This window comes from Orcinus orca, chromosome 8 (assembly GCF_937001465.1).
Source record: "Orcinus orca chromosome 8, mOrcOrc1.1, whole genome shotgun sequence".
Lineage (NCBI taxonomy): Eukaryota > Metazoa > Chordata > Mammalia > Artiodactyla > Delphinidae > Orcinus > Orcinus orca.
In genome coordinates, this window is record NC_064566.1 from 48,813,162 (window position 1) to 48,826,695 (window position 13,534).

General features: G+C 38.0%; 1 pseudogene; it reads right to left on the reverse strand.

Annotated features, from left to right (window-relative positions):
• Positions 1–11,293: 11,293 nt before the first annotated feature.
• On the reverse strand, positions 11,294–12,240 carry LOC101274542 (olfactory receptor 51F2-like; annotated as a pseudogene).
• Positions 12,241–13,534: the final 1,294 nt, after the last annotated feature.

Genomic DNA, 13,534 nt, shown 5'->3' on the forward strand with positions numbered 1-13,534 from the left:
GGACTCAAATCAATAAAATTAGAAATGAAAAAGTGGAAGTTACAACAGACACTGCTGAAATACAAAGAATCCTAAGAGACTACTACAAGCAACTCTATGTCAATAAAATCGATAACCTGGAAGAAATGGTCAAATTCTTAGAAAGGTATGCCCTGCCAAGACTTAACCAGGAAGAAACAGAAAATCTGAACAGACCAATCACAAGTAACGAAATTGAAACTATGATTAAAAATCTTCCAACAAACAAAAGTCCAGGGCCAGATTACTTCACAGGTGAATTCTATCAAACATTTAGAGAAGAGCTAACACCCATCCGTCTCAAACTCTTCCAAAAAATTGCAGAGGAAGGAATACTCCCAAACTCATTCTATGAGGCCACCATCACCCTGATATCCAAACCAGACAAAGATACTACAAAAAAAAGAAAATTACAGACCAATGTCACGGATGAATATAAATGCAAAAGTCTTCAACAAAATACTAGCAAAAGAATCCAACAACACATTAAAAGGATCATACACCATGATCAAGTGGGATTTATTCCAGAGATGCAAGGATTCTTCAATATATGCAAATCAATCAATGTGATACACCATATTAACAAATTGAAGAATAAAAACCATATGATCATCTCAATAGATGCAGAAAAAGCTTTTGACAAAATTCAACACCAATTATGATAAAAACCCTCCGGAAAGTAGGCATAGAGGGAAATTACCTCAACATAGTTCTAGTAGTTCTAAAAACTACCCAGCAATCCCACTACTGGACACGTACCCTGAGAAAACCGTAATTCAAAAAGAGTCATGTACCACAATGTTTATTGCAGTACTATTTACAATAGCCAGGACATGGAAGTAACCTAAGTTGTCCATCATCAGATGAATGTATAAAAAATATGCAGTGCATATATAAAATAGAATATTACTCAGCCATAAAAATAAATGAAACTGACTTATTCGTAGTGAGGTAAGTTAGAGTGAAGTAAGTCAGAAAGAGAAAAACAAATACTGTATACTAACACATATATATGGAATCTAAAAAAAAAATTGGTTCTGAAGAACCTAGTGGCAGGACAGGAATAAAGATGCAGACGTAGAGAATGGACTTGAGGACATGGAGATGGGGCAGGGTAAGCTGGGACGAACTGAGAGAGTGGCATGGACATATATACACTACCAAATGTAAAATATGTAGCTGGTGGGAAGCAGCTGCATAGCACAGGGAGATCACCTTGGTGCTCTGTGACCCCCTAGATGGGTGGGATAGGGAGGGAGGCAGGGAGATGTAGGAGTGAGGGGATATGGGGATATATATATATGTATTTTTGATTCACTTTGTTATAAAGCAGAAACTAATGCAGCAATGTAAAGCAATTATACTCCAATAAAGATGTTAAAAAATAAAAAACAACAAGGACCTACTTTATAGAACAAGGAACTGTATTCGATATCTCGTAATAACGTATAATGGAAAAGAATCTGAATAACAATATATATATGCACATATATTATTATCTGATAGCTGACAGAAGAGATGGAAATATTATATCTCACCTATATATTAGAAAGTTGTGTGGGTAATGGTAAAAAAAAAGGATTCCTAGAGAACAGGAAGATTACTTGTGTAGGAGTTAATAGGTAAAAATCAACATGAAAAAAATTCTAAGTATGTCCAAAAGCATGTAGTTTCAGATATTTTCAAAATGCTACTGAACTGTGAGATATAGTCTGTGAAAGGGTAGTATTTAAAGATAACAGGGATCCAGTATGGAATTATCTTATCACCATCAAGGGGGTAAGGAATGTGGATTTTTTTTCTAAAAACTAAGAAAAGAAATGAATATATAGAACTCTTTTCGTACTATGAAATAGTCCCAATAATTTTCTTCTTTCTTTTTGAAATTTGTATTCTCTTTCATTTGTAGCATTCCCACGGTCTGTAAATATTCCAGTTTCTTCCTCAACCTAAACAATTTGTTGAAAAAAAAGAGGGAGGAATGAAGGAAGGAATGAAGGAAGTAAGAAAGGAAAGAAGAAAAAAAGAGAAACCTTTTCTTATTAACTCTGCCTCCCTGTTGCATGCTTCTCCTTCTCCTCACGAACCACTTATTGAATGTTTGTCTGTCCTCACATTTCTCTTTAAGGGCTTACACTGCTTTAATGGTTCACACTTACAGCAGAAGTGTGGTTTCTTTTTGAGGTTTCAGCCAGCCCTGTCTTCTCATCTGGAGCTCAGGGTCCTCTTCCAGACTCATTCAGGTTGTTGGCAGAAGTGAGTTGCTTGTGGTGTAGGGTTCTGGTCTCCATTTTCTTGCTGGCTGGGGTCTGGGATTGGTCTTAACTCCCAGAGACTACTCTCAGTTTCAGCCAGGTGGACTTCTCACAACATCACATCTTGCTTCTTCTAATCCAGCAGAAGAATCTTTCTGCTGCATTCTCTTCTAAAGGCATACATGATTAAGTTAGGCCCACCCAGTATCATCTTTATTTATTTAAATTAATTAATTCATTGATTAATTAATTAACTAATTAATATATGGCTGCATTGGGTCTTTGTTGCTACGCGTGGGCTTTCTTTAGGTGTGGCGGGCAGCAGCTACTCTTCGTTGCATGTGCAGGCTTCTCTTGTTGCAGAGCACAGGCTCTACGTACGCAGACTTCAGTAGTTGTGGCATATGGGCTCAATAGTTGTGGCTCGTGGGCTCTAGAGTGCAGGCTCAGTAATTATGGCACACGGGCTTAGTTGCTCCGTGGCATGTGGGATCTTCCCGGACCAGGGCTCAAACCCATGTCCCCTGCATTGGCAGGTGGATTCTTAACCACTGTGCCACCAGGGAAGTCCCTAATCTTGCTTTTGATTAACTCAAAGTAAAGTAATCGTGGACCTTATTAATATCTGTAAACTCCCTTTGCCACATAATGTAGTATAATAAGATAAGTGATATCCCATCACATTCATAGCTCCACTCAGACTCAAAGGATGGGTTTTATACTGAATAAGTGCACAAAAGGCAGGAATCTTGAGAGTCCTTTTAGAATTCTGCCTTCCATAACTCTCTAGGCCATCTAATTTCCAAACTTTCATAGGTACAACTTCCACAATATTCTTTGATTGACTATCCTTATCCTCCAGTTCCACCACCAATACTTTACATAACACTCTCATTAGTTTTGCAGGAACTTAGAAATATTCTCATAAGTAATTTCCCTGCCCTGAGTTTCAAGTGTTTCCAAACTTTCTCCATATTGATGCCAAAGTGATCTCTCAAAACTACATCTCCACGTGACCCTTCATACAGAGCTCTTCATTGCCTTCAGCATGAAGTCAAAACTCTATCTCTTTATTACAGCAGTTGAGATCTCCCCAATCTACTTTAACTGCCACCCATCCTCTTTGCTACCCCAGGAACCTTTTGATATAGTCAACCTGGGCTTTTTCTAATTCACTACCAAATACAGCAAGTTCTTTCATATGGATATGCTTTGCTTAATTCATGTACCTCCCACTCTTCTTTGAATTAGCCTACATTCTTTAGACTCATCATTTGCTCCATTGAACCATTTATAAATTCAACATCTCATTTATTTACATTTAAACATTAAATAGTTACATTAGAAAACATTTGGTGGCATCACCTTCTCCAAGTCAAGTCAAAAGAAAGTACTTCCTCTAGAGTCACATCCTTTTTAATTTTAACGTCTAGAACAGTGGTTATTCCATTGTGAGTTATTTGAAAATGTCTCTCTGACAGAAATTAGCTACTGGCAGGTGGATTATTGCTTATTCATCATTATATTCCCAATACTTTGTACTATATTTTGCAGTGCAGGAAGAAAATATATGCTTCTTGATATAAATTAAATCCAAGAGTTGTAAACTGAGAAAGGAATCTCACTGAACTCTCTTTCATTCCCACAAAACAAGTGTGTGTGTGTGTGTGTGTGTGTGTGTGTGTGTGTGCACACACTGGGTTTTTTGATGGAAGACTCTCTCCTAGTACTGTAGGGTAAACTTTTATGTACCTCCTTCCATTTGTTGATAGCAATTCTTGCCTTATATGAAGATAATATTCCAGCCTCACTGTAAGAGCATGCTGCAGGTTCTGGGCTGGAATACCTTGATTCCTCTCTCTCCTTGAATTACAGAAAGTTACTGATATGGTTGTTGGGTCAGGCAAACCTAGGGTCAATTGCTGGCTCTAGCAACAATTAGATGAGGTGCCCCAAATGAGCATTTTACATTAGACTCTTCTCCCGTGAAATTGGTAGCATACCAATAGCATTAAATTGTAAGGATTAAATAACATAACATTTGTAAAACATGTAATCTGATAACTAGTACCTGGGAGACATTTAATAATAGTAAATGAGGATGAGGATGAAGATGGTGGTGAGTGGTACTAGTAGCGCCAGCTGGCCTCGGACATGGTTTTGAAATGTGGTACAACTAACCAGAAAACTCACAACTGCAAGAACACGCTTACAAATCATTCTAAGCAGCATGACACATGGCCCATAGACCAATGGAACCCCACAAGTATGGGGTTATTATGTCCCCAGAAATACAAATTTCTTTAGGCACCATGAGAGGTTTTTGCAGTTAATAAAAATCTTCCTCATTCTTAAAGAAACCAGTGTGAGTAAAATCTGATATTTTTCTCTGAATGTAGCAGTTTTATTACACAGTATGGAGGTGTGTTCGTTCCTGCCCTATTTGCCAGAAAGGGGCCTCAGGAGCTGGGGAGGTTTACTACTCAGGGATTGGCAGCATATATAAGGAGTTATGATGCAGATTGTGTGAAATATCTTAATCAGGAAACACCTGGTAGACTTTTTGTGGCCCCCAGAGTATGAAGCTTCTCAAGGGTTCATTCTACCTCAGGGCTGCCTTCCCCTTGTACTTCATTACAGTTGTTTTTGTCATTTCTGTGCAGGGATTGGTATGATACTTCCTTGACTTTGTATCTAAGTAAAAGTTTGTTAAAAGTAAATTTGTCAGTAAAAAACCAGAAACAAACCACCTGCTCTATGCACAGGCTCATTCCTAATCCCCGTACTACCCTACACCCAGCTGATAAATATATCAGCCTCCAATAACACCTACGTGAATTTTTTACATTTCTAAGAAAAGTTTCCGTTTCTTTTTTTAAAATGTCATTAATTCTTCCTTAAAGCACTTTATCTATCACATTCCGGGGTTTTGCACTGGTAATGTACAGAATAGAACCAAGTCACTTCCCTCTAAATGCTCAAAGCCCATTGACGAAACAGACATAAAACTTGATGATCACAACAGGACATATTTATGATGAGAGCATCAAAGGGCATATATTTATCCTGCAGGAAGGTCAGCACCAAGTTTGTCAGGAGGCAAGGGAGAACAGACTATGGGAAAAACAGAAGTGACTAATACCATATTCAGCATGCCTGGAGCTCTGGGTGCAAGTGGGACAGCAAGTGGCAACTGAAACTGGACATGGAGGCAGGATGCATGTTGCAAAAAACCTTACAGGCATTCTAAAGCATTTGAATTTAAATAATGTAACAGAAACTGCTCAGTATGAAATTGAATCTTTCTCCTTTCCTAGAAAAGCACATTTCTACAGATCCTTGTGAAGCAGCTGAAGAATTCAGGCACCTTATTTGAGGCTCCATAATATACAGCAGTTCCCTGCTTGGTGAGGTATCAACCTGAATGATAAGAATATAACGTTTTCCTCTAGACCACAATCTATTAGGTATATAGAAATATCAGTTTAGGAAACATCCTCAAACAGAACCTCAGTGACTTCTAGGGTCTCAGCAGAACACTTCGTCACTTACTCTTTCAAATTCTGCATCAGATTAACCAGGCAATTATTTTCAGCATGGCTCAGACAATCTTGAACAAGCATTGTTTCATAAGGTCTATAAATAAAAACAAGAGGTGTAGACCTCTCTCTATTTGATGACAGTGAATTCACAGGAAAACACAGCTAATAGAAAAGTGAAAAAAAAAAAAAAAGAAAAGTGAAAAGTATTGCCTGTAAGAATAAAGAAAAGAGAGTATACTTAGGTAGTCTTCTGTGAATTGTATTACATTATAGAGAAGTAAGAGATATGGTTGTCCTACCTTTAAATTCTCCATTTTCAAAACTTTTACAGAGCATCCATGAAATTTGAATCATGATATTTGTGCTTTTATTGCTTAGATTTGAATGTGCATTCTGTCTCTTCTGTTAAACAGTATATTTCTAGGAGCTAATTTGTCTCATTGGGCTAAGAGTTTCCTGGGTTGATGATTTTCCCTTTATTTCATGCTCTTCCTATAGAAAGAGACCACCAACTATGACTCCTCTTAATATCTGGTACAATGATGTATACACAGTATCATGAATAAGAAACAACTAGTTAAAATATCAATTTAGATATATATAGTCAGATAGTTACTCCTTAAGAATGGAGACCGTGTCTTTGTTGTTCACTGTTTCACCCCAGTGTTTCCCACAGTTTTGCCAAAATGAAGATGTTCAAAACATGTTAGAAGAATATATACAAAGTTATACAAAAATAAATTTAATAAGCATAAATTAAGTTAGCTATTATTAATAAAGCATTGAGTTTGGGTCTGTGCAAGGTATATCAGTCCTCAAAGTATAAAGTATAATGCCTGTTTTCAAAAAGTTTCAAATCAGGTATAGCCCAGATGGAGGAACAGGAAGACCTGGAGCTCACCTCCTTTCCCCCCAACACCCCCTCCCCCACACACACCAAAATCACAAAAATTTACAAAGTAACTATCAATGAGAACTACCCGAAGACTAGCAGAAAAGATTTTCTACAACTAAAGATATAAAGAAGGAACCATAGGAGTATAGGAGGGGTGGAGATGTGGTGTAGTCAGGACCCATACCCCTAGGTAGGTGACCCACAAACAGGAGGAGAATTACAATTGCAGAAATTCTCCCCAAGGAGCAAGGGGTCTGAGCCCCACATCAGGCTTCCCAGGCCAAGGGTCTTACACTGGGAAGATAAGCTCCCAAAATGTCTAGCTTTGAAGGCCAGTGGGGCTTACTTGGAGTTCCAGAGGGCTGCGGGAAACAGAGACTCCGCTCTTAAAGGGCACACACAAAACCTCACAAGTTCCAAGGGCCAGAGTAGAAGCAGTGATTTGAAAGGAGCCTAAGTCAGATCCTCTTGGAGAATCTCCCAGAGAGACAGGAGGCAATTGGGACTCACCCTGGGGACATAGATCATGGCAGCAGCCATTTTTGGGAGCTCATCCCACCATGAGGACACTGGTTTTGGCAAGAGCCATTTTGGAATCCTCCATCTTAGCTTGTTAATACTGGGACCCAGCCCTGGCCACTAGACCTGGGACACCTCAGGTCAAGCAGCTAGCTGGGAGGGAAACAGCCTCAACAACCAGCAGGCCCCCAGAACCCCCAGCCACCACAGGATCCAGCCCCACAGACCAGTGGGCGAGCACTAGCCCCAGGATCCCTGGGCCCCATAGCCAGCCATCAGATCCCACCTCACCCACCAGGATGCAGGCACCAGCCCTGAGACCACATGGTCCACAGCCCCACCCACTAGCAGGTAGACACCAGCCTCAAGGTTACCAAGGATCTGCAGCCAGCTGTGTATCTAGCCCACTCACCAGTGGAAAGACACCAGCTCCAGGAACCCTGAGCCCCACAGGCTGAGTCCCCTGGACCTGGTTCCACTCACCAGTAGGCTGACACTATCACCAGGACCCAGCATCATCCACCAGTGGGTGGACACTAGCCCCAGGATGCCCTGAGCCCCAGCCCCACCCACCAGATTTTGGACATCAACTCCAGCTTGAGAAAGAAGGACAAAACTGGAAGTATCATGCTCCCTGATTTCAAACTACACTACAAAGCTACAGTAATCTAAATGGCATGGTAGTGGCACAAAACAGACACATAGATCAATGGAACAGAATAGAGAGCTCAGAAATGAACCCACACTTATGTGGGTAATTAATCTATGACAAAGGAGGCAAGAATACACAATGGGGAAAAGATAGTATTTTCAATAAGTGGTGCTGAGAAAACTGGACAGCTACATGCAAAAGAAACAAACTGGACTACTTTCTCACACCCTATACAAAAACAAATTCACAACGAATTAAAGACTTCAATGGAAGACCTGAAACCATTAAATTTCTACACAAATCATAGGTATTACACTCTCTGGCATTGGTCTTAGCAATATTTTTTTTGGATAAGTCTCCTCAGGCAATAGAAATATAAGGACAAAATAAACAATTGGTACCACATCAAAATAAAGGCTTTTGCACAGTGAAAAAACCAATACAGAAAAACCTCCTACTGAATGGTAGAAGATATTTTCACACTATATTCAACAAGGGTTTAATATCCAAAAATATATATAATTTATACAACTTACCATCATAAAAACAAACAACCCAATTAAAAAAATGGGCTGAGCTCCTGTATAGACATTTTTCCAAAGAAGACATACAGGCAAACAGGCAAATGAAATGATGCTCAACATGTCTAATCATCAGGGAAACTCAAATAAAAACCACAATGAGATATCACCTCAAACTTGTCAAAATGACTATTATCAAAAAGACAACAAATAACAAGTGTTGGAGAGGATGTGGAAAAAGGAACCCTCGTGCAGTGTTGTTGGAATGTGAATCAGTACAGCCACTATGGAAAAAAAATATAGAGGTTAATTTTTTAAAATTAAAAATAGAACTACCATATGATATAGCAATTCCACGCCTGGTTATTTATCCAAAGAAAACAAAACACTAATTGAAAAGATACATGTACTCCTATATTCATTGCAGCATTATTAATAATAGCCAAGATGTGGAAGCAACTTAAATGCCCATCAATGTTTGAGGGAATAAAGATGTAATATATATAAATGAACATTATTCAGCCATAAAAAAGAATAGAATCTTGCCATTTGCCACACACGGATGGACCCAGAGAATATTATGCTAAGTAAAATAAGTCAGCTAGAGAAAGACAAATACAGTATGATTTCATTTACATGTGGATCTAAGAAACAAAGCAAATGAACAAACATAATGAAACAGAAACAGACACAGAGAACAAACAGGTGGTTACCAGAGGAAGGCTGTTTGAGGGGAGGAGAGAAATAGATGAGGGAGATTTCAGGTATAAAATAAATGAGTCACATCTGTGATATATACAGAGCAGGGAATATAGTCAATAATTATGTAATATCTTTGTATGGTAACAGATGGTAAGTAGACTTATCATAGTAATTACTTTGAAATCTATGGAAATATCAAATTACTATGCTGTGTAACAGGAACTAACATAGTGTTATAGGTCAATTTTACTTCAAAAACACTCTCATAGGAAAAGAAATCATATTTGTGGTTACCAGATGTGGGGATGGGGAGAGGAGGAATTGGATGAAGGTAGTCAAAAGTATAAACTTCTAGTTATAAGATAAATAAGTACTAGGGATGTAATATACATCATGATAAATATGTTATCTATGAAAGTTGTTAAGAGTAAATTCTGAGTTCTCATCACAAGGGAAACATTTTTTTTCTATTTCTTTAATGCTGTATCTATATGAGATGATGTTCACTAAACTTATTGTGGTAATCCTTTCATGATGTATGTGATTATTGTGATGTAACCATTAAACTTACACAGTGCTGTGTGTCAACTACCTCCCAGTAAAACTGGGAGAAAAATAAAATAGTTTCAAATCAGTCAGGGAAGAGAGACCTGACTACCTATAACAAAAAAGGAGTCTTAATGGTACCTGGAAGAAGGGGAAAAAAGCAATACCAGCAAAAAATAATAAAATAAAAATATTTTTTTAAAATTTCAAATATAAATGAAAGCAGGTGGATATTTCAGTAGGAGAGAGCAAAATGATTGAAGACTATGGACAAGGGTTAGGGTTATTCATGGTGTTATTCAGAAGTGAAAACCTCTTATAAGAATGTTATTCTAATATGCATGATAACCTCTAGGTAGCTTGTGAAAATGCAAATTCTTGTGCTCCATCAGAAGAGTGCCTAAGTAGTTCTGGGGTGGAGTTGAGGAATCTGCACTTTATAAAAGAATTTCAAGTGGTTTTGATGCTCTGGTGCTGGACCACACTGAGAACAGTGAAGGATGCAAAAGGAAAGTGGATGTCATATTATAAATGTATCCAGTGGGTAGTACGAAGACAGATTGTGAGGATCCATGGGAGTGAAGAGTCTATGGAAGATGAAGAACAAACAAGTTGTGTTTTTAGGTAGTTGTTAAGCGGATATTATTCTCTTATCTGAAGTTAAAACACAGCAACAACAGAAACCTCATTACTGAGCATTTTTAAAGTACAGGAAAGTAAAAAAAAGTATAAATAAACCAATATTCACCCATCAAAAGATAAGTAATTTTGACATTTGGAACATGTCTTTCCATACCTTTATAACAAATGTTTTATGTGCATGTACATGTATACTTGTGTGTATATTCACATGAAATATACACACAACAATAAGTACACTGTATAGTAATCTATCTTTTCTCTTAATATATCATATATATCTATATCAATATTTATCTTGTTGCATGACAGTTCACATTTTATTTTACCAATACTCTGAAGTAAATGTTTAAGTAGTTTCTAAATTATCATTGCAATATATAATGATGTGTTGAATATCACAACACATTACTGCATTCTTGCCCACTTTCCCCCATTAGACACATATTTAGAAGATGAATCACCAGACATTAGATACTTAAAATATCAATACATTTACCAAAAGCTCTGAAGAACTCTTTTAAGAATTAGAAAAGTATCCTTTTAATTCACATTTCTTCTTGTTTATTGTACTTATTCATGATCCTCAGCCATGAATAATCTATTTGGGAGAATAATAATCATTACCAATAACTAAGAATTACTAAAACCTAGACTTTTCTACTGATCTAAATTATATCAGACACACCTTGATAGTTACATACCCTAGAGGTGGTGAGACTTTTTGGACCCCAATTTATGACTTAATTTGTCCATTTTGCAGACATATTTTAACCATGGTCCTATTCTGTGCCAGGTGCAGTATAGGGTTACAGATACATAAGACATAATCCCTGTTCTCAAAGAATTCAATCTAGAACTCTGTAAATAGTAAGTTATTGGATTATCAGAAGAATGAAAGCATGTGTAAACATTTATCAGTATACGGCGGTAACTCACATTAGTGAACAATCAAACGTCAGTCAGAGAAGAAAATGTAAAGAAGGAATACACTGAAAAATGTCCTAAGTTAGCTTAGAAAGAAATATTTTGAGCATGGCCTTGCAAATTTGCATTGTCTTCACACTATAGATTATGGGATTCATTACAGGAGGGATGAGCAGATAAATATTGGCAATGAGAGTATGCAGAAGGGGAGGGGCATGCTTCCCAAACCTATGCACCAGTGACAAGCTCACCATGGGGAGGCAGAAGATGGCAACAGCACTTATGTGTGATACACAGGTACCAAAGGTCTTTTTCCACTCCTCTGGGGAGGCAATGCTGAGCACGGAAGGGATGATCAGGACATAGGAGAGAAGGATCAAGACAGAGTCCAAGGTACCAGTAGAGATGACAATGGCCAGGCCAAATACACTGTTGATCTTGGTGTCTGTGCATGAAAGCTTCATCACATCAGGGTGGAAACAATATGGATGGTGAAAACATGACTTCCACAAAAGGACAGATGCTTAAGGAGCAGGAGTAAAGGCACTACAACCGTTGTCACCCTAATAACAATTGCAAAGCCCACTTTGATTATTCTTGAATTGGTTAAGATTGTGGCATATCTCAGTGGGTTACAGATGGCAGTGTAATGGTCAAAGGCCATTGCCAGGAGTAACAAGGACTCCATTAATGTGAAACCATGGGTAAAGAACATATGGCCAATGCAGACATCAAAGCTGATTTCTCGAGCATTGAACCAGAAAATACCCACCATGGTGACCAACGTGGAAAGGCACAGCCCTAGGTCCATGAAGGACAAGCATGGAGAGGAAATAGTACATGGGCTCATGGAGGCTCGACTCAGTGATGATGACAAACAAGATCATGCCATTCCCTGAGATGACAATGGCAAAGAGACAACAGAATGGAGGATGGAGATCCAGGCATGGTATGTTTCAAAACGAGGGATGCCAGTAAGGAAGAAGACTGCAGAGTGGAAAATGCTCTGGTTGAAGGATGGCATGATGAGTGAAGGAAGCAGATTCCCCTGGGGAAAAGGAACATGTCCTGCAAAAACAGGGCCCACTTGTTATCTCTAGGCTTCAGTATATATCCATATACACATATAAAAAAGATTAGATTAGATAATGGTAAGATATTTTCCACTTCTATGATTCTGTGGTCATGGGCAGATAGGGCATTTCTATACAAATCTAGGACAACACAAGAGGCAATTCATCCTGCTTCTTCACTTCTCACTTTCCAAGGCAAAAACCCTTAAGAGGTCCATTAAGAGTTAAAAGTCTTTGCATACCCAATGAAAACAGTATAGTTAAGATACTATCAATATTTTACAGAAAGATACTCCTGTTTAAATAAATATGCAAGAACTATTGATAAAAATGAAATACTAGGAAAGAAGCAATTCAATCTGTGCAAAGAGACTACAGTGTGTGACGGTTGGTAAAGCATTTATTCAAGAAATACCTGTGAAGCTGGTATCATTTAAGGGAATTTCTCCTTGAAGAAGATTTTCAAGGAAAATCTCCTTGAAGAAATAGGGCTTAAGTTAACCTTAATAAGAACAAAAATTCATTGCAAACTAACAGATAATAATTGGAACAGAATGATCTAAGTAAGGTTCTTAATATTCCATCATAACAAAAGGACACTGAAAATGAATTGAGGGGTTTGAGGTGGGGGTGTAGTCCCTCAGAAAGCCTCATTAAGGCTGGATGCATCTCCATTCAGATAGTGAATGGACCATCTTCTGAACCATCTTCTCTGTTTGAGGATATGAGCATACACTCAACCCAGGTCAAGAAATCTCTAGGATCAAAAAAGTTCCTCTATATTGGTTCTTGTCCTGAGTTTTCTGATGCCCTATTTTTATCTGTAGAAAGAATGCTTGGTTTTTATAGTATGTGTATATCCTCTTTCTCTCATTCATGCATGCATTCTTTCAAGAAATATGTAAATAACAAAATGCCAGTGTGCAATGAACAGAATTAGAATTAGACCTAGTACTCCAAGATGGTCTATACATGACTTGGGGAAAAAAACCTCTGAGGGTAAGTTAATTTGATGAGTTTCATTCCAGCCCCTGAAGAACAGGGAGTAGCTTCAACTTGAGTGGGAATAACTGGTTACAGGACTTGTGATGAAGAGGGTGTTTGAGAAGAAAAGAAAAAAATGTTCAATACAGGTAGCCTCTTAAGAACTTACTAAAAATAAATAAATAAATAATGGCTGGAAATTTTGAATTAAGAGGGAATGCAGAAAAAACTAAACTCCATGGGTTTTGATTCAGCCCTTGG